At 42.8% G+C, this 18,814-nt stretch overlaps 1 long non-coding RNA gene across 1 annotated transcript in view; it reads left to right on the top strand.

Annotated features, from left to right (window-relative positions):
- The window catches only part of LOC134554192 (uncharacterized), a 256,600-nt gene extending 240,095 nt beyond the window's left edge, over nucleotides 1-16,505 (top strand). Inside the window, exons 9-10 of the long non-coding RNA XR_010081204.1 lie at nucleotides 8,453-8,584; nucleotides 10,250-16,505. This is a non-coding gene — a long non-coding RNA (uncharacterized LOC134554192). The remainder of the gene's footprint in view (nucleotides 1-8,452; nucleotides 8,585-10,249) is intronic.
- The last annotated feature ends 2,309 nt before the right edge of the window (nucleotides 16,506-18,814 follow it).

Genomic DNA, 18,814 nt, shown 5'->3' with positions numbered 1-18,814 from the left:
TACCTACATTTGGTTAAATGTGGATCAGGTGAGTCCAGGTGGCTTTTCCCACACAGGGAGCAGCATTCCCATCAGCTCCTCATTTGGGGCAAGGCACCTAAATGTTTTTGTCACCCTGACCTTTGTTCTCTGTTACCATTTCACTTCTGACTTCTTGACTGGGATCTCTCACAGGGGAGAGCAATTAGTGCCCATCACAAGGAAAGCTTTTTCAACATGGGTGACTGCCCACAAGAAACACAGTTGAGACCACCAACTGTTTTATTTGTTTTTCTTCCAATTTCTGCTGATTGAGAAGCTCATGAGATGCATCTCATTTCCCTGGAGGTCCCTAGGGAAGCAGTGGTCAGACAGTCCTTTTGCATCCTGCTTTGGGCGATGCTGGTGGTACAGCACTTCTAAATTCTGCCTGAGGCCTCATCAATGCTACTGGCAGCTTATTTCAGCCACCAAACTCTTATTATTTGATGAGAAACACTTTAATTCACTGGTATTTAGAGCCTGATTCAGATGAGCTAAGTAGAGGAAAATTGTTTAGTGCCCTGAGCTACAGGTTACAGAGAATTAGACTGAAATCTCCAATAATGGTTTTGGTGCAAGAGGCTCCATGGTGGGTTGTCCTTTTTGAAAACAGCCTCTGCTCACAGCAGCTGCAGGTGGAGGTTCTCAGATCTGTATCAACATGAAGACCCAAGATAAAAAGTTTGAGATGTCTCTGGATTTCTCTGCACTAGGTGGTCATAAATCATAGAATCATAGAATGGCCTGAGCTGGAAGGTACCCACCAGCACCATCAGTGTCCAGCTCCTGGCCCTGAGCAGGACAGCCCAGAAATCCCACCCTGTGCCTGGGACAGTTGTATGTTGTGCCCACAGGTTTTGCCCAGTGCAATAGGTAACATCTAAACTGCATCATCCTTTTGCTAATTTGAGCAGGATTTTCAGTATCCCTTCAAATCCCTCTCCTCCCTCCTTCCTCCAGTTTGAGAGAGGCCAGTAATTTTCTGGTGGCTGTTTAACCTCAGGAGGCCTTTTTGCTTTCCCATCTTTTACCCCACACAGCCTGAGATGCTCTTGCCAGCAAGCTGAGCTGAGGCTGGCCTTATTTCCTCCCCTGCAATTCCACTCTTTACTTGGAGGAGAAAGCCACTGTATAGATTAAATTTACCTCTTCCTCTGTGGCTGGAGTATTGGTGCTTCCTGTGTGTGGGAACAGACCAAGTCACGCTGAGTTCTAGGAGTGATTCAGGTAGAGACAGAGCCTTCACTTTAACTGGACCTTGCATGTCAATATCTCAAAGAATTTAAAAATCTGTGTAAATACAGCATGCCAACACTTCTATTTTTTAAAATTGTCTGGGCTATACTTAGGGCTTGTCTCTGCTGATGTTACTTGGAGCATTTCCACCAACTTTACTTTGGGCTGGGTTATCTTAGAAATAATTTTTGGTGGTGTGATTTCTAGTACTTTGCTGACTTCATTAATTCAACCTATGTTCATATAAGAAAGATCATATAAGAAATTTCATATTAATTCAACTTATTTACATATAAGAAAAAACTTTGCTTCCTAACACAGGAGGTGAAGCACAGGCCTCATCCCCATAATCTCACAAGCCCAGAAACTGCTAAAAGATCATGTCCACTACAATTCATAAAATCTTTTTTGATAAAATGTCTCAATTATCCAGAAAATGTGTTTTCATGATGAGGCTAAGGCACAGCATGAATGCCATTTCATGTAAAGCATACAGTTAAATATGTGTGTGTGTAGATTATAAAACTGTTTGGGAAAAACAGCTCAAAGATAACCCAACGATTTATTGGTCTGGCAAGATAGCCTATGTTTATTCTCATTCCAGAGATCCCATGTCTGATCAAACCAGATTTATAACAAAACATTCAAAATATAGGGTTCTTTTTGGACCAAGAGAATGAAGTTTTCCCTTGCCATGATGCCTACAAAGGGAGCTGGCAATGCCAGGGAACACGATGTGCTGGGACTCCTGCTTATCACAGTTGTTCTCTTTCAGATCTCTTTTATTTCTTGTTTGTTTGTCTCTGTCTCTCTCTTGTCCTACATTTAGATATTAAGGTTCTTGGACAGGGCGAGATTTGGCATTCATTGCTCCAACAGTGAGAGATTTATTGCAGAGGAGCTCCTGATTTGGGCCCAATTGATGATGATGACAATAGATACTGAGTGCAAGTCACAAAAGAAAGCTCCACAGCTGAGCTTGATGCAAGGAGTGCAACATGAGGAAAGGTTTATGAAAAAGCACAAATTTTGCAGAATCTTGCTTAGTTCCTCTTTCAGTCTCTGATTCTGGATTTCAGGGAAGAGGTGACCACACACAGCCAAGCAGAGGTTCCTCCTGGTGACACCTCTGCAAGGACTCTGCCATCCCTGACACAGCAGGGAGCATTGGGCAACACATTTGTGTTTCATGTGACTCTCCTGTGAGTCACATCTCTTTTTGTCACCAGAGCATCCCATCCCATCCCATCCCAGCACTCACTTTCTGAGAACTGGGTTGACTCATCACTCCCAGGCTTCTTTTCCCTTGCAAAGATTCTCCTTCCCTTCACCTGATGCCAGTCCTGCTCTATTCCTTGGCACCACTGTGGTGCATTTATGCATTTGCAGAGCACAAATGTACCATTGGAACAGAGTCCTGCACAGAGGTAGGAGAAGGAGGTAGGCGAGAGTGGCACCATTCCTGGAACACCAGCACGGGATGGAAAATGTCCATGAATTCACTGCTGCTTCCAGGCACACTAAATTTTACCTATGTTCTCGTGCCTAATGTTATCCACAAGATATTCTGGGCCTTCAGAGTTGCCAAACCAATAGGAAACTAAAGCTGCAGTAGGAGAATTAGATGGAATACAGCTGTTGGAGGCCACGTGAGTCTGTGCCCTTCACAGCCATGGAACACACTGGGGCAGCCATGGCTGTTTTTATGTTCTGACAATTCTGAAAACATGCAGCAAAATAATTGTGAAGAACTTTTGAGTGTGTTGAAAAAAATCTGTGTTCAAAAAGTGTGTGAACTGAGAAGCTCTCAATTCCTTCTTGAATTTAGTTCGAGAATGGGAATAGGTTGAATGGGAAATTGAATTTAATTTTTGTTAATCTAATTGATTTTGTTAATTTAATTATTTTAAGCTTGAAATTTAAAAAATCAGTGTTTTAACTGGTAATGAAAAGCACAGGTATTTCCTTCTGAAAAGCTGAAAGCTAAACATTTAAATGTTTTAAAGTTTGAACATCTAGCTTTTGCAGCAACTTACACAGAGCTGAGGAACATTTTGGTAGATGAGAAATAAGATTTTGGTGAAAACTTTGCTTTAACATTTTGAGCAACTCTAGGCATCAATCTTGTCTCTTCTCCCTTCCTGGATATACAAGGACACTACCAAAGACAGGACATGGCTTCACTCTAGACAAGGGTTGTAATCTTTGGTCCTCAGCTGATCTGTACAAATAGAAGAAAAGTGTCATCATCTCTGTTACTTGGAATTTTTAACTTTTTCAGGGTTATAATGTCAAAGTGTCCGTAGTGCTGTTAGGAAGGCAAATCTGAGGAAAAAAAGGGAATTTTTATGCTCTGAATTACCTGAGACAGTGTGTGGCTGACATTCCTGAGAAGTGCAGTTAAAGTGTTGGAAGCAAGGTTAATACTTGGACCTTTGCTTGGAAGTAGGCCAGTAGAAAAGATATAAATGACCACACGGAGTGGAAGGTGAGCAATGAACATTTCTTTAGAACAAGGAGGCTGCTGGTCCTTCTCCAGGAAATCAGGGTCAAGTCCAGGTTCACACTCACTGTCAGGCTGTACCTCGTTGTGTAAGTCACAAACTCATCTGGAGAAGTCATTCAGGGAAATAATTTGCCATTCACCTAGGCTGACCCACAGATGTCCTGGGATGTCCAAGAATGCAATATTATTTCTTTAATAAGAGCAAAGAGGCACCAAACCAAGAGAGGCACGTTTGGTCTGTGTGATTCTCATGTGCAATTCATATGCAATCTGTTAAAAACGTGAAATATGGGAAAAAATGAGCCTGTGTGTCTGGAAAGCAGAGAGTCAGTGTCTGACAGACCTCAGTTGTGACTTGCACAACAGAGAATTTTAGCTGTGGTGCATCTGTGGTGGATCTCAACTCCCAATGCTCTACTGGATTTTTAAATTTTTTTTTTCACTTCACACAAAACGGAGGGGTTCTTTTCCATTTGCAGATTGAGGAAAACTTCTCTTGGAAAGCGTGGTATCAAGTAGTTTAAAGAAAGAGTCAAGAGTAGTTAAAGAAAGGAGTCCCACTCCTTTTTTCCTGCTTAATGTTTTATCTTACCTTGGTATCATAAAGATCTTGTGACTACAATCTTTTGATTATACCTACTAGAATGTAAGCTCTCATCATGATGTGATAATATCTGTCATGTGGTGACTTGTAAGAGTGTAGTTTTGAGTAAATAAAAAAAAAATCTGGGCAAGATTCAGCCTTCAGGAGAGCAGAGCTGTCTCCCTGCAGTGGTTATAGTGACAAATGTAAAACATTTGTACAAAGGGAATAGATTACTCACCAGCTGTTATTATAAGCCTTTCACATTATTTAATGACCAGAGTAGGCTTTAGGCAGCCAAGCAGGAGACTGTATGGCCCCTAAGTGCCTCTTACAGCCTTGTAAAACCAGGGCACGATCTTACCCTCTCTTATCTCTAATGTTACTTGTGAAACAAAACACACTGGTATTTGGCTTGCTAACCATAGATGCAAACCACTGCAGAGCTCAAGGGTGTTTCATTAGAACTCCATTAAAAATGAACAATCAATTAAAAAAATAATCAGAATCCACAGAGCAAAGCATCACAATATGAAACTACCCAGTCGCTTTTGCCTTTCTAGTGAATATATGTGTGGCTTGCTCCTAATTTGTGACCCTTGCAACTTTTGGGAGTGGCAGAGTACTTTAATTGATTTATCCATGTATTTAAACAGAGTTTTAAAACCCTGCACGGATCTGGGCACAGGCTTGTGAAAGAGAGATCACAGAGACTCGGCCTCGTGGTGTTTTTGTTCTGTTTTAGGTGCAATTTTATGCATTGCTGGAGCTGCCTGTTCCTCCTGTAACAGCCAGGCCCTCCAGACCTTGTGCCTGGGGGAGCCTGCAAGTCGCCAGGCTGGCCTGAGATGGTTGTGCCTGGCAGAATGTCTGGTGAAGGCAGAGCCTGTGCAGTGCTATCAAATGCTGCTGGAAATGTGAGACCTGGCTGGAGCCTCGTGCCAGTCCTGATCCAAGGGACAGTGGTTCTGAGGTGACAGTCAGCTTGAGAGTGGTTTTAAAGTGTTTTCCCTTAGAAGTGAAAAGTCTGGTGGATATCTAAAGCAAACTCTAAGAGAATCTAAGACAGATAAACTCTGGAATTTTGGTTTGGGTTTTTTTTTCACTTGAGATTATTAAGGGTGATTAAATCTGAAAGCTTCTCTGATCTGTGTTAGCACCACTTACTAGTGAGTTATCTACATGTAGCTGCCAAAGATAGGTCGATACCAGGGTGACTAAAAGGAAAATAGCCAATTGCTAAGATTTCTTGTAAGACCAGCAAAGAGTTTTGGGAGTGTACACTCAGGAAGAAGAAATGCAAGTGAGATGCTCTACACAGTGTCATTGAGGCCTTGGGGAAGAGAGTGGCAGCAAGCTGAAGCCACCAGGGAACCAAATTCAGAGCAATGGTGTGATACAGCACCCCTGTTCAGCACAGGGAACTTCAGCCTTGCTCATTCAACAGACTCAAAATAATTAAAAAGTTTCTTGCCTCAGTAAGTTCCACTTCCACATTCTGCTCTGTCTCAGTCACACAGCAGGTCATTGTCAGAGAGAAGAGGCCACATTCTGCAAACATTTACAATTACTCTGCTCTCCAAGCTGTCTTTGGAAAGCAGGTAAATACCAAAGTTCATAAACATTTTTAGTGTTGGCATCTTGGCACGGAGTGACTGAAACCATTTCCACTTGAGCTGTCTGTGTTTCATCAAAGTGAGTTGAGAATTCAGAATCTCAAAATACTTGGCAAGCAGATAACTTCAGCATCTTTAGGCATAAACTGACTCCAATACACTGAAACACTTTGCTTGATCTTTAATCTCTAAGGTGCTGCTTGTTTATAGACAAATCCACTACGGTTAGCATCCAATGCGGTTAGCAAGTTTGAAATTAAAAAGTTGGTTGCACTAAGAGAAAACCTAGGAGTTATTACAGTGCCTAAGTCTGTTAGCACCATTTTTAACTGGTTCTTGGCCTTTTAAATTGCCATTTCCCTGGTGTGGGGAGCATGCAAGGAGCAGGATGTGCTGTGAGCTCTCTCGTGGTGGTGGCCGAACGTGCCGGCTTTGCACGGCGCTGCTGATGAGGTGATCGTGTGCTGCTGGCTCTGAAGTGAAAACAATCACTCTGAAATCTCAGGGCTTCCTTGGAAATGTAAAAAAATGGGGTGGGAGCATAAGTTAATTGTGCTTTTACACACTGTTATACTTGTCAGTGTGCCAGGCTCTACATTTCTTCCAAGGGCGAAATGAAAACTCCAAATTCATGTGGTTATGAAACAATTTCAGTATGAGCACTCAGCAAAGAATTATAAAGTGGGAAAGACACAGTCCTGTGTCACAGCTGGTTGAGAAGGGCCTGCACTGATCGAGGCTTCTTCCAGCTCGGAGGAGCCTTTTGGAGTGCATTGAGACCATTTTGTGTCTGTATGTTGAATGTACATAACGTCACAAAAGCTGATCTGTTATGACATTTCTTTGATCATAAGAAGAGGCAACTGGCAGAAGGCAGCACCACCATTTCAAGAAATCTCGTTTCTGTGCAGCTGGAGATTTAGGATATCAATCTGTTTTGCCCTGATTTACACCACAATAAATTCCTGCATTGGAAACTGGGCATGGCAAGAAATCGTGGGCACTGCAGGGGACTTGTAGAGAAATAATGATTGTAGTAGGAAACCAAACAAGGACCAAACACCATTTTTTCTGCTGCAGTAGTAGAGCCTGAGGTACCTGAAGTCCTTTGTAAGCTAAGCTGGGGGCAGCCCCTCTTAGTTTTAGTCCTGAAACAGAGGGAGTGAAGCATCATTTCAAAATCACAGTATCAACCCTTGTGATTTTGTTGTGCTTCACAGAGGCTGAATTTCCAAGGTCAGTGGTGATTTGCATCACCAAGAAGGGAGAACAGTCTCAAATTAGTATCTCATTGGACAAACAACATTTTGCTCATTTTTGTTATTTGAGTCAAGGGAGAAAAAAATGCAGAAGGAGGGGGTCAAAATATCCCGAGGCTAAATCCAAACTGGAGCAAATCCATATTAAAAAAAAATAACTGTTCCTGAAATTAGCACATGCAAATCTACTCTTTTAGATACATAAACTCAAAACCTTAAAGCTGTGTTGTAACCCAGCTCTCACTTGGATCCTTAACTCTCATTGATAACACCATGTGCTAATTCAAGCACCCAGGTTTCCGTGTACTGTTCTTACCATGAAGAACAGTTGGTCTTGAGGGAAAACATTTACATAGATGACAGCTATTTTCAGGGAAATGAAAAGTACTGGGTGGAAAAGGAGGTTTTGACATTGTGTGAAATATGGGGTTTACACACAGTAGTTTTTGCTATCTGTATATAAATTGGTGATTTACCATATATTGATTCACACACCATTTGTAAGTGTCTAATTTATTTATTTATAGAGATGTATGGAAACCATGGTTTGAAAAGCAGTTTGCATAACATCTGGTATGTCAACAATGTAACCTTTCAATTTACTTGTTGGCAAAAATGTCAATATAATGAACCTGAACTCAGCATTGGTTTACACAAATTTCCTGGCAGACAAAGCAGTAATGATTTGCATGTCAGTGTAAGTGACATGTGCCCTCCAGTTTTGAGTAGTTTACACAGCTAAGAGGGATAAGAAGGGTAGAGCACAGGGCTGGTTCCTCACATAATTAGGCTGGCAGCACAAATCTCGTGTATTTGTGTGGTGTGAAACATTTCATCTCATTTTGTCTTCTGATTTTTCAGAAGCTGCCTTTGCGTTTTCATAGAATCCGCTTTTTGCATTTTTTTTTCAATTTATATATATTCTACAAAGTTGTTGTACTGGGATGTGATAGAGGAATCCAGTGGATTCCTAAATGCTCTCAATAATATGCCAGCAGGAATGACAGCAATAATACATTGTTTACACCTTTTTTATTACTGCCTGTATAAGATGGATCACAGAAATCACATACTTTTTTTTTTCACTCTGTGACTCACTGCCTGACAATTTTGAAACAGAAAAATAAGAAGTGCTGTTGATATTGAATAGTAAGTATAGAATAGTAAAGAACCTTGCTTAATTGTGGATTCAAAGCCCATGGATGATACTGAGTGTTCCTCTTTATTTTAGGGAGTGCAGCCTTGCCCAGAGAAGCCATTGCCCAGCTCCTCCCAGCACATTACCTGTGTGAAAAGGCAGCAGACCTGGTCTTAGGAAAGTTCTCTCCTTCCTTCTCTCCTGTCCTGGCTCTCCACCCCAAAGGTCTGCTTTGAGATTTGAATTTCCATCACATTACCAAAAATAAACAAACAAACAAACAAACAAACAAGGTGGAGGAGGGAAGGAGACAGTTACTTAAGCACTTGGAGTGTGATTTTTCTTCTTCTTCCTTTCTTTTGTGTTTGGTTTTACAGCACCAGATGCTGTCTGCTTCCCATTGTTCTGCCCACACTATCTGGTTTGGATCTGATTTGGGGGCTGTATGTGACAGGGACAGGGTCACAGGGAAAGCTTTGTGCATCTGTTATTATCTGATAGCTTAAAAAAGTTTAAACCATATTATGGGCCCATACTCAAAGCTAAGAAAAGGAAACTTTACCAGATTTTCCACAGATTGATTTCTGTATTTTTTTGTAAAAGATTCCTGTTATCTCAGTGAATACGCAGCCTGAGCCAATGCCAGCTGCTTGTAAGAGCTCCTAAGCTTTTTTCAATCATTCTATTCTACTCACTACATACATTTTCTATTTGTCCACCATTAATATTTCCTTTATACGTTAAAAAAGTACTGTAAATTGATATTTTACTTTCATTCCAGTTGGCCAAACTCCATTGTGGGAGCCTGCAGTTCATGCAGTGGCCCTTGGTGAGATGTGAGCCCCAGCCCCTGCAGCTCCTGGGTGGAAGTTGCTGCTGGAGCAGAGCTCTCCCTGACTCCCTCACACCCAGTTTTTACTTTGGGAAGCACAGGCCAGAATGGATCTGTGACATCCAACAGGGATCTGCATGCAAGACTTGCAGTGGGGAAACTTTTCTCTGCAATCCAGCCACATCCTGAGATACTCACACATTTCATGGGGTTTGATGATCTGACTTTTAAAAATTGCTTTATTAAAAAAATTTCATTATTAACTCTTTGTATGACACTTCTGATTATAACCCAGTTTAGGCAGAACTTTTTATTAATTCATAACAAGCTTTAAGCAAATGCTTTTTTTTTGGCTGGAGTTTTTTAACAAAATGAACAAATTCAGTGTCTTATCCAACAGATTAGATGAACCTGAAAGAATATATGAGAGAACCTCTAAAAAAGTCACAGGGAACAAAGGGAATGCTGGAGAATATTGGACAGGGTAAGGCAGATCAGGATAAGGCAGACGAAAAATTCATTCATACAGAGGTAATACTTAAAAGATCACAAATTATACAAAGGTAACAGAGGTTAGGGCTTCATTGGCTGTTGGGGATTATTTTAACGTACCTAATAGCAAAACCTCTATAAATATCTGAATGGTGCTGAATTTTTTATATCTATTTATTTATTTGCATGGGACTCCTGCAGAGTTTTCTCTCCAGCTGTGTCCACTCAGGACCCCATCTAGCTGGGACCCTGTGTAACATTCCAGACAACACAGCATTGTTCAGAGTCCTAGGAACACATCCCACCACATAAAAATGAAATTGAGTTCTCACAGGTTGTATGGCTGTCCTGGCTGGTACAGACCTCAAAAGGTCTTTCCTCTTTCTCTGTTTTGTTGGACATTTGTTCTTTTTTTATGATTTGTATTGGAAAATGAAGACACAACTGAGCTGAAGCTGAAATCCCATCAATTTGTTTTTGCTGTGTAGCCAAAACCTGCTCAGCCCTCTTTCCCCCTCCTGTATTTGCCCTGTAAAGTTAACTTGCTCTGCTCCTTGTTTACACAGATGGAGGAGCACGTTCAGTAGCAAAACAAAAAGCACAGGACTGCATCTCCAAACCTTCAGCACATACAAGCAGCCTCCTCCCGCTGACCTCTCACTTCTCAGCTTCAGATTAAACTCCAGATTCTCAACTTCAGCTTCTCAACTTCAGACTTCTGGAAGGACATGAAGCCCTTTGCAAGATCTGAGCCACTTGACCACTCTTCTTCATTTTAATGCTTATTTATCTTTCCTACTTTTCCATGCTCTGGACTATTAACAAGTTGTAAAAGTGCTTCTCAGGCCTCACAAGCACTGCCATATCTGCTGAGCTCTCCTGGTGCACAGGCAGAATCACCCACGTGTGCACACCAGATGGGTTTTTGGGGGACACTGGGCCCAGTATTCAAAGCCCATCAGCACATGCTCATCCATGGAGAACAGAGCTGCCTGCATTTACATTTTCAGCCATGCATGAGGGCTGAAAGCAAAGCCAGTGAATAATGTGCATTTGCAAGGAAAGGCCCAGTAGCCACCTCCAAACACCCTGAGAGACTCCTTGTGCCATAAAGGAAAAAGGAGTGACCAGGGGAGAGTTTGAGTTGACTGGGAGTGAGGTAGGAAAAAGAGAATGACAACAACAACAGCAACAGAAAAGTGTAGGGCAACAGTTCAGAGAAGAGGCTCACACAGCACTGAGCTTCATTTTAAGGTTCTGATTTATCTGAGTTGGGCATGGCATCAGCTGAGATTCAGAATGAAACTAGGACACAAGCTTAATTGCAAAACCAGCTGAAACCACAGGATGCAGTCACAGAAAATTCTCACTCGTTTGAGGCTGGCATAGGGTTTCACCGAGCTTCAGCAGGAGGTTTTGGGGGCCCCAAAATAGATTCAGGGAGTTAAAATTCAGTTGCTTTCCCAAATTCAGCCCGGGCCTAGCAGAAGTAGAGAAGGGGATGATTAGAGAGTATCCACACAAGTAGGAGTGACTGCTGGCTGGCACATTGCTTGTCCACCTAACAAGGTGAGATTTGTAGGGGTTATGTTGTTGGTGTAAACAGACATAGTCATCCTAAAATACCTCTCTCCAACGCCGTGGCCGTGAGTGACACAGAAAGCCCAAGGTCAACAGCTGTTTCTCTAGCAAGAAAAGTGAACCAAGAACCTCAGGGCTGCGGAGATGGGCCAGCCACAGCTCTCACCCTGCTCTTCTAATTGTGAGCTGCCCATGGCCGATTCCTGGAAACAAGCAGGGAGAGAGAGCTCTGTGCCTAGCATCAACACACTTGTGGTTTCACTGAAAAGCCAACACGACAGCCCAAAGCCAGTCCTTCCAGCAGCATCGCTCCCTCGCCTGACACTGTCTCTCTGCTGCTCCCTCAGAGAATATTTTCTGCTACAGACATTTATCCCACTTTGGATTTCACTCCTCCTGCCGCGTTCTGGTTTTGTCTAGAAAGGCAGACTTTGTCTGGCTCTCAGCAGCCTGGGGTGTATTTTTTCCTAGACTGGATTCAGACAGGAATCCTGTTGGATGGGCCGAGGCTCAGGAAGGAGTTGCACAGAGGGGCTCCCCCATATGGGTGCTCACCCCAAGCTGTCAGGGAGCCCTTCCACCTTGCTGTGACTCCCTCTTTGCCATAGGGAGCAGACATGCAGGGGTGGAGCTGCAGAGTTTTTAGTTCTCCATGGTGTTTTGGAAATCAAAAACTTTGAGATATGGGAGACACGTTGCCTTCAGCTCTAAGCTGTGCTTTCCTTGTTATCCTAAAGGCATGGGAACTTTGTGGGGCCTGATCCGTGCTCACTGGGAGAAGCTGCGGATCTGAAGCCAAGCCTGTTTGTTCCAGAACAGCAGCTCCTGCTAAGCTGAGTGGGGTTTTGAGCAGCAGAGATCTGAATCCCATTTCTGGGACAGGTGAGCCGTTGAAACATGCAGGATTTTCTGCTGCCTTTGGCATTTGGAGTTAATGGGTGTGAAACTTCTTTTCACTTCTGCTTTTCATGTGCATGCTTGGTACGATGCACTTATGGTGTGGAGTTTTGCAATCAGGACATTTCCCCATCAAGTTTGGGGTTGTTTCTCTGATTTTTACAAGGGATGAACAGGCTGCTACTTCAGGGCAAAGCAGACATGTAGCATATCAGGGCAGGGAAATCCAAGAAAAATACTATCTGAATACTATTTGTGTTGTGAGCACATGTAGGTGTTTATTATTTCTGAGAGCTCTATCAGTCAGACATTGAACAATCGTGACATCTGTTGTAAGTTACTGTCCCCCAGAGTCGTTTCACACAGTTTGGAGTTTGCTTTTTCAAATCCACCACAAATAAAGCCCAGAATTATCTCCCCGTCCCCACAAAGGCAAGTGAGAACCTCCTGGGGAAATGCTGCAGACTGCAAGGAGGTGGAGAGGTTTAGCAGAGGAGGGTTTGGGTCCTCTCTGCCTTACCGTGGGTTGAGCCATGAACCCCCCAGTTCACACCATCAGAGGGACCCCCCTGAGGTCCACAGGAGCTGAGACAATGGTAATTTCATAAAAACAAAAACAAAGACCAAGTGAAAAAGCTGACCTGCAGCTCCAAACGTTCTGATCCATCATCCTGTGCTGTGCTGGGGATCCCTGTGTTGGTGTTCACAGGTTTGCACGTTGTTGGTGCCTCCCACACTGCTGCTGGGAGCTGGGAAGGCCAGAGCCAAGTCAGCTTTCCCTTTCAGCCCATCTGCCTGTATCAGGGAAGAAATACTGTCTGTTTGTTTAGGTGAGATATTAGTCTGCCCCCGGAGCTCCAGGTCACTGTAAATGTAACACAAGCCCTATTTCCTGTTAGGAAAGGGGAAAAAATATGCCTGTGAATTGTCTCTGATGTGCTGCCAGCTGTCAGGGAAGATTCAATTTGGTGGAGAGCTACTGAGCTCTTAAAGAGCTGCACCAGTGATGGAGATTTAGGGCAGCCACTCCTTCCAGAAATGGGAGATTTGTCCGATTTCCACAAAACCAGGATTGTGACTGCCCACTCCCCAGGCATGAATGGCTTGGAGGGGAGGCTGAAGCAGTGGCTCAGGTTAAGGGGACCATGTTGGGACAAGAAGGGGACACCTGTGCTTGGTTAAAGGAAAGCTGGACAGAGATTTGGGGTGAGGCTGGCAGGTGCTGGGGTAAAGCTTTCTGTCAGTGCTTCACTATGGTAAAGGAAAAATGGTGTTTTCTTGCCACCTAGCCAAAAAGTCAGAGCAAAAGAGACATGAATTTTCTCTGTGTGTGTGATGCACATATGTGTTCACTGCTAATCCAATAAAGCAAATATGTGACCTGTGGAATGACCCAAAGCTGCTACAATAAATAATGCTATAGATCACTCATGCATTTCACTTTCTTTTGCATTTCATGTATCAAGGCAAATTTCAGCTGTTGTCTAAGCAGCCATGTATAGAGAAGTAAACTGCAGCCACCCATTTGGCCTCTCCTACAGTAGAAACCACCCTTGCCCTTCCAAAATTGGCAAAAAAAAAGGGTTTCCCTCTTTTTTCATTATGCTTATTGCAAAGAGTAGTATTTCAGTTTAGGCCTTCATAAGGGTGCAGTGTACTTAGGTAAAGCTGATGTTTTTTCATCATGTTGCTTGGCCTACTCTGTAGGCCTTGTCTCCAAAAACATTCACCCTCCAAAGTTTCGTGTGGCAAAGAAATACAAAAAAGCCTATGGACTAAGTTCCATGAAATTGCCCAGATGTTAACTGGATATCAGAGGTGCTTTGAAACCTGGCATTCTCCACATGTCCATGTGCCAGTTTGCTCTCTTCCACAAAAGAGAATATCTAAATCATGTTAGCCTTAGTGGGAGAATAATTATTACCTAAAACCTGTATAACACATAGAAATAACCCTAAAGAGATTTAATTTTTATTCAGCTTACTACTGCAGCAAACAATAGCTTGGTTGGCAGGAGACCAGGAGAACTGCAGAAAAGCTATTTTAAGGGATATAAAGGCATACTTTTTTGCCATTTGGTTCCCTCTCCTAGTTTTACAGAGCTAGTGGGGCAATGGGATGGGAGTGAGCTGGTGGCCAGCACTGTTTGTCTCCCCAGTGCTTGCAGGTAGCAGCTCCCTGTGGCCTCTCTCTCCCCATCTCTGGGCACTCTCCCTGGTGCTGCCTCAGTATCTCTCAATCAGCCAGGGCACACCCAGCATCAGCAAAATTATCCTCCCTGCAGCCCTTGGAAATGAGGTAACTCCTCTGCTCCAGCCCAGGCTCCCAGGCAATCCGAGGGGATGGAACTTGTTCTCTCCAGCCGTTTTTAAAATCCATCAGGGTTTTTCCTGGAGCGCTGGGGCTCAGCAGGGTGGGTGAGCCGTCGGCTGCTGGGTTGTGATGCAGTCACACACACTCACTCCCAGGGCTGCACCGTGGGGGTATTCCAGCCCTTCCACTTTGTCCAGAGGTTCCTTCCTCTGGAAAATGCACAGACTCATCCTGGTATAAATACAGATTTTTGTTCTCCATCCTTTACTGTGTCTCTGTGTTTCAGAGTTACGCCGTTGGAGCAAAAACTGAAAGATGCAATGTCTTATTCCATGAAAAGCTGCTTAGCAGAGACATGGGGTCAAAAGCCAGTGCTGCAGCCCAAACCAAGGCCTGTGGCTTCCCCATCAGCCACTGCAGTCCCTGCATGGGGACAGCCTCTCCCTGACCCTTTCTCAAACACTTGCTGAGCCCATCCTTGGCTCCTGGTAGAGCTGATTAGTTGATGACTTGTCTCCAGTTCCTTTAGCCTTTCTCTGGATGCCTCCTCCCTGGATTGGGCTCCTCCTGCTTTCCCTCTTTGCATCTCTGCAACCATAAACATATGTAACAAATAAGAACCATATACTTATTTTATATTTGTATACTGACATTTAGGGAAATATGTGATTTGTGCTTTCGAACTAAATGAAGGTAGGAGGGTATTAACAAGAAACAGGTTAGGAAAGCCCCCTCTTTTCATTTTCCTTGCCTGTATTCTGAAATTTCCTTTAGAGACTGCTTCTTCTTTCCAGTCATCCTAAATCCTATTATCCTTTTTTTATTATTATTTTAGTCAATTGAAAAATAAATGCCATTATTGCTAAGGAAGTTTAAGATCTACTTAGAAAGAGTAAAATGGATTTAATCTGGTTCTTGTGTGATAAATACATTTTAAGCTTCTTGGTCTGTCTGCACCAAAGATGTCAAAATGTAATCCTTTCAAATCAACATGATAGATCCTTTAATAGACTTTCTAGCCTACTGCTCTAAAATACTTCCTACATTTAAAAATGTATATTCACAAGAGACCAGTATTGTTTAGGACATAGGTGAGCATATCTGAAATACCCAGGTGAAAACTGTCTACTACTACACTGCCTTGAACTGTTGGGAAAAATAGCTACTACTCACTCAATCTAGTATCCAGTTCCTGGGAAAAGGTATTTTCTCCTGGAAACACCTGCAGGGTGAAGTTTATTCCCCTTTTGTCAATCTGAGCAGCAAAGTAAGGATGCTATAATAAATGATGGCAGGGGCTGAAAGAGATGTAAGAGCACAGAAAAGAAATCATTAATCCACTGCACCAACTCTGCTAATAGCCAGCAGATACCAGACTGCCAGTGCATCTCTTTTATCTGTGGGTTTATCTCCTCTTGGGCACTGTTAATTTATTTGGGTTTTTTGGGGTTTGTTTGGTTTGGGTTCTTTTCCATCCTTTTACCCTCTGTGAAGATCCCCAGACACACAGGAGTGCCCATCTTTATCTCCTGCAAAGGTATTTTCCAAAATTCTGCCTGTGCTCCTGCCCTGCCTGTGGTCGGCTGGGGCTCTGTCAGTAGCCCAGGGAAAACAGCTTAACAAGGTTACCTCAGTGTCACCCTGGAAGCAGCCAGCAACTCTTTGCAGTTTATTATTCGTGCTGTTAAGTATGACCTGGAAATTTGTGTCTTTGTATAACCAGATGTCAGTTCCTTCAATTGCTACAAAGCCACTCTTTTTCTCCCCTTCCCCCTCCCTTGCTGGCTCTCCAGACACGAAGAACCAACAGCGTGGGCTCATGCTCCTGACAGGATGAGCATTGTCAGGAATATACAAGCTGTGGTTTTTCCTTTCTGCGTCTTGAAAGTGAAGAAAAAAGACCTTTGATTTATCTGAAGTTCTGTTATTTTTATTTTTGTCTTTGAGCTAATAAAAGGTGTCATTATATTATCACACTTGTGTCCCTTCCATGTTTATCCTGGCCCATATTCCACTCTGCAGCAGCAAGAACATAAAACATCCCATGAGAAACTCTAGGTTAAGTTTATTTGACTTTTTTTTTTCTAACCTATGTTGTAATCAGGATTGTTTTGCTAACTCAGTTCACCGAGGTAGTTTTTGGTAAAGGCTAAGATTTGCTTAAGTGGCCAGAAAGAAAACACATATGACTGGTTTATGCCTTGCCACCCTGAATTGTAATGTTTTGTTTATTGTGACTTTGGGCATGTTTTATTGGTGAGTGGAGAGGTCACAGCCTCACATTTGAAACCTGTATTTGTGCTTTCTGGGTTCTGGGATTTGAAACCACAGGCAGTCACTGAACTTCTTGGCTGCCTTAGGTAGCTGTGACCAAGTGGCCAGACCAGGTCCTCTCCTCTGTGGTCACCCTGCTGGGAGCAGGAGTGTGACATTTGGGACAGGAGGTCTCCACAGGAGCACACGAGGCTGAAATAACCCCACTGCAGAGTGCTCTACTCTCCTCATTCCCAGCCTCTTGTCATTTTTAATATTCTAAAATTCTGAGCTTTCTAGTCAGTCTGTTCTTTTGGAAATGAATGTGTTCGGAAAGAAATATGTGTTCAAACCCCACGTAAAAAATATGGCAAAGATACACCCAACTTCTGCAGTGGTGGATCCAGCTATAACAACTCAGTAGAAAAGACTCTTCATTCTACAAATGGAAAAATGGGTTTGGGATGTGTCCAATGCCTTGTACTTCCAAAGAATCCAGTGGTGGAACAAAGGTGCCTTCACTTCAAGGGTTTTAGCCTTGGATTGCTCAGTGAGAGCAGTAGCACTGCCAGGTAATACCTGGAGATGTGGCAAGCACGGAGAGAGGTGAGGCAAATTTGCTTTAAATCTGTTTAAACTAAGACAAATTTTTCCATATAAAGGGTTCAGTGAAGTGGGGGATGTTCAGGTGTGTGAAGCACAGTCACAAGCTCATTGTTTTGCTGTTTGATGTACAAGCTGAGCAATTATGGTAGAACACAAACACGTGGACTCACTGATCTTACAGGTCTTCTCCAACTTAACCTACTCCATGATTCCACATTTCTACTGCAGTGGAATTGCAGCATTTCCCTCAGTGCTCAGTGTTCAGGTTTCTTACTGCCAGGTATTTCATGTACAGCCTGTGACAGGGGTGTCCAAAATGAGTCTGAGGTCCCCACCCCTGAAGGTTTCAAGGCCAGGCTGGGTGGAACTCGGTTCACCCTGGTCTAGTGAAGGCATCCCTGCCAGGGGGTGTTGGAATGAAAAGATCTTTAAGGTCCCTTCCAACCCAAACCATTCCATGGTTCTTCCATTCCTCACACACATCGTGTGGCCATGGCAGATGCCAAATTCAAAGAAACATCTTAGAAAAAATGAATTCTCCCCAACCTAATGGATTGTACGTGTTTTACAGTGGGGAAAAATTAAGTCCAGAGAATTCATTGACTGCATTATGCCCACAGGAACTTCCAGGACTATGATTTTCTGCCACTCTCTCCTAAATTCTATTCACCTGATGACATTTTATGCCACTAATAATAATGGTACCAAAGTTCATGTAGTTATTCCTTCACAAAACAAGTATTGCAGCAATACTACTTTTAACCACCATTGACTGGTAAATTGCTTTTAGATATTTCTAAATTCAGCATGTCCACTTTCATCCCTCTGTTGAAAGATTCCTTTTATGAATTACCTTTTTTCCAGGCTGTGCTGGGATGGTTAAAAGAGCTGCATTAGTCTGTAAAATCACCCAGGGGAGATCTTGGTTCAGTCCTCACCTCCAGTTGCTTTGTACTAGATAATATAGAATAAGCTACTAAGAATCAGCCTTTTGACTTCTTTTTCTGTCCTAAAGAAAGTAAACAAAGTGAAATTTTCCTGCCTGAACTGAATGATCTCTTTAAATGTAGAACTAATACATCATAAATATGATGAAAATACACAGTCTTCTTGCCAAAATATATATCTTTTCTTCTACTGTCTGTAGTTTTCTGATGTTGTTTTTGTCATGGCCATTTACGAATATATATATATATATATATATATGTACATTCTTCTTATTTACTTCAGTACCCAGTCTCAATATTTCTTGTGGTTTGTCCAGAACTACACAAATAATTCATAGCTCATCCCTGAGAGCAAAGATGTGGCTGAAAGCCACCTGAGGGAAGGGATCACCCACAGACTCCAGGAGGGCAGATATTGATGAGCTGTCAGTACTGGACACACTGGGGGGGGGTGTGATTGATAAGGGGAATAATGAGTCCTCCAGAAGATGTTTACAGATCTTTGGTTCCAACAGCTTTTTTGCTGGTCTCATA

This window comes from Prinia subflava, chromosome 8 (assembly GCF_021018805.1).
Source record: "Prinia subflava isolate CZ2003 ecotype Zambia chromosome 8, Cam_Psub_1.2, whole genome shotgun sequence".
NCBI classification, from domain to species: domain Eukaryota; kingdom Metazoa; phylum Chordata; class Aves; order Passeriformes; family Cisticolidae; genus Prinia; species Prinia subflava.
The sequence above is the reverse complement of the archived record's forward strand: the minus strand, read 5'-3'. Positions and strand labels throughout refer to the sequence as shown.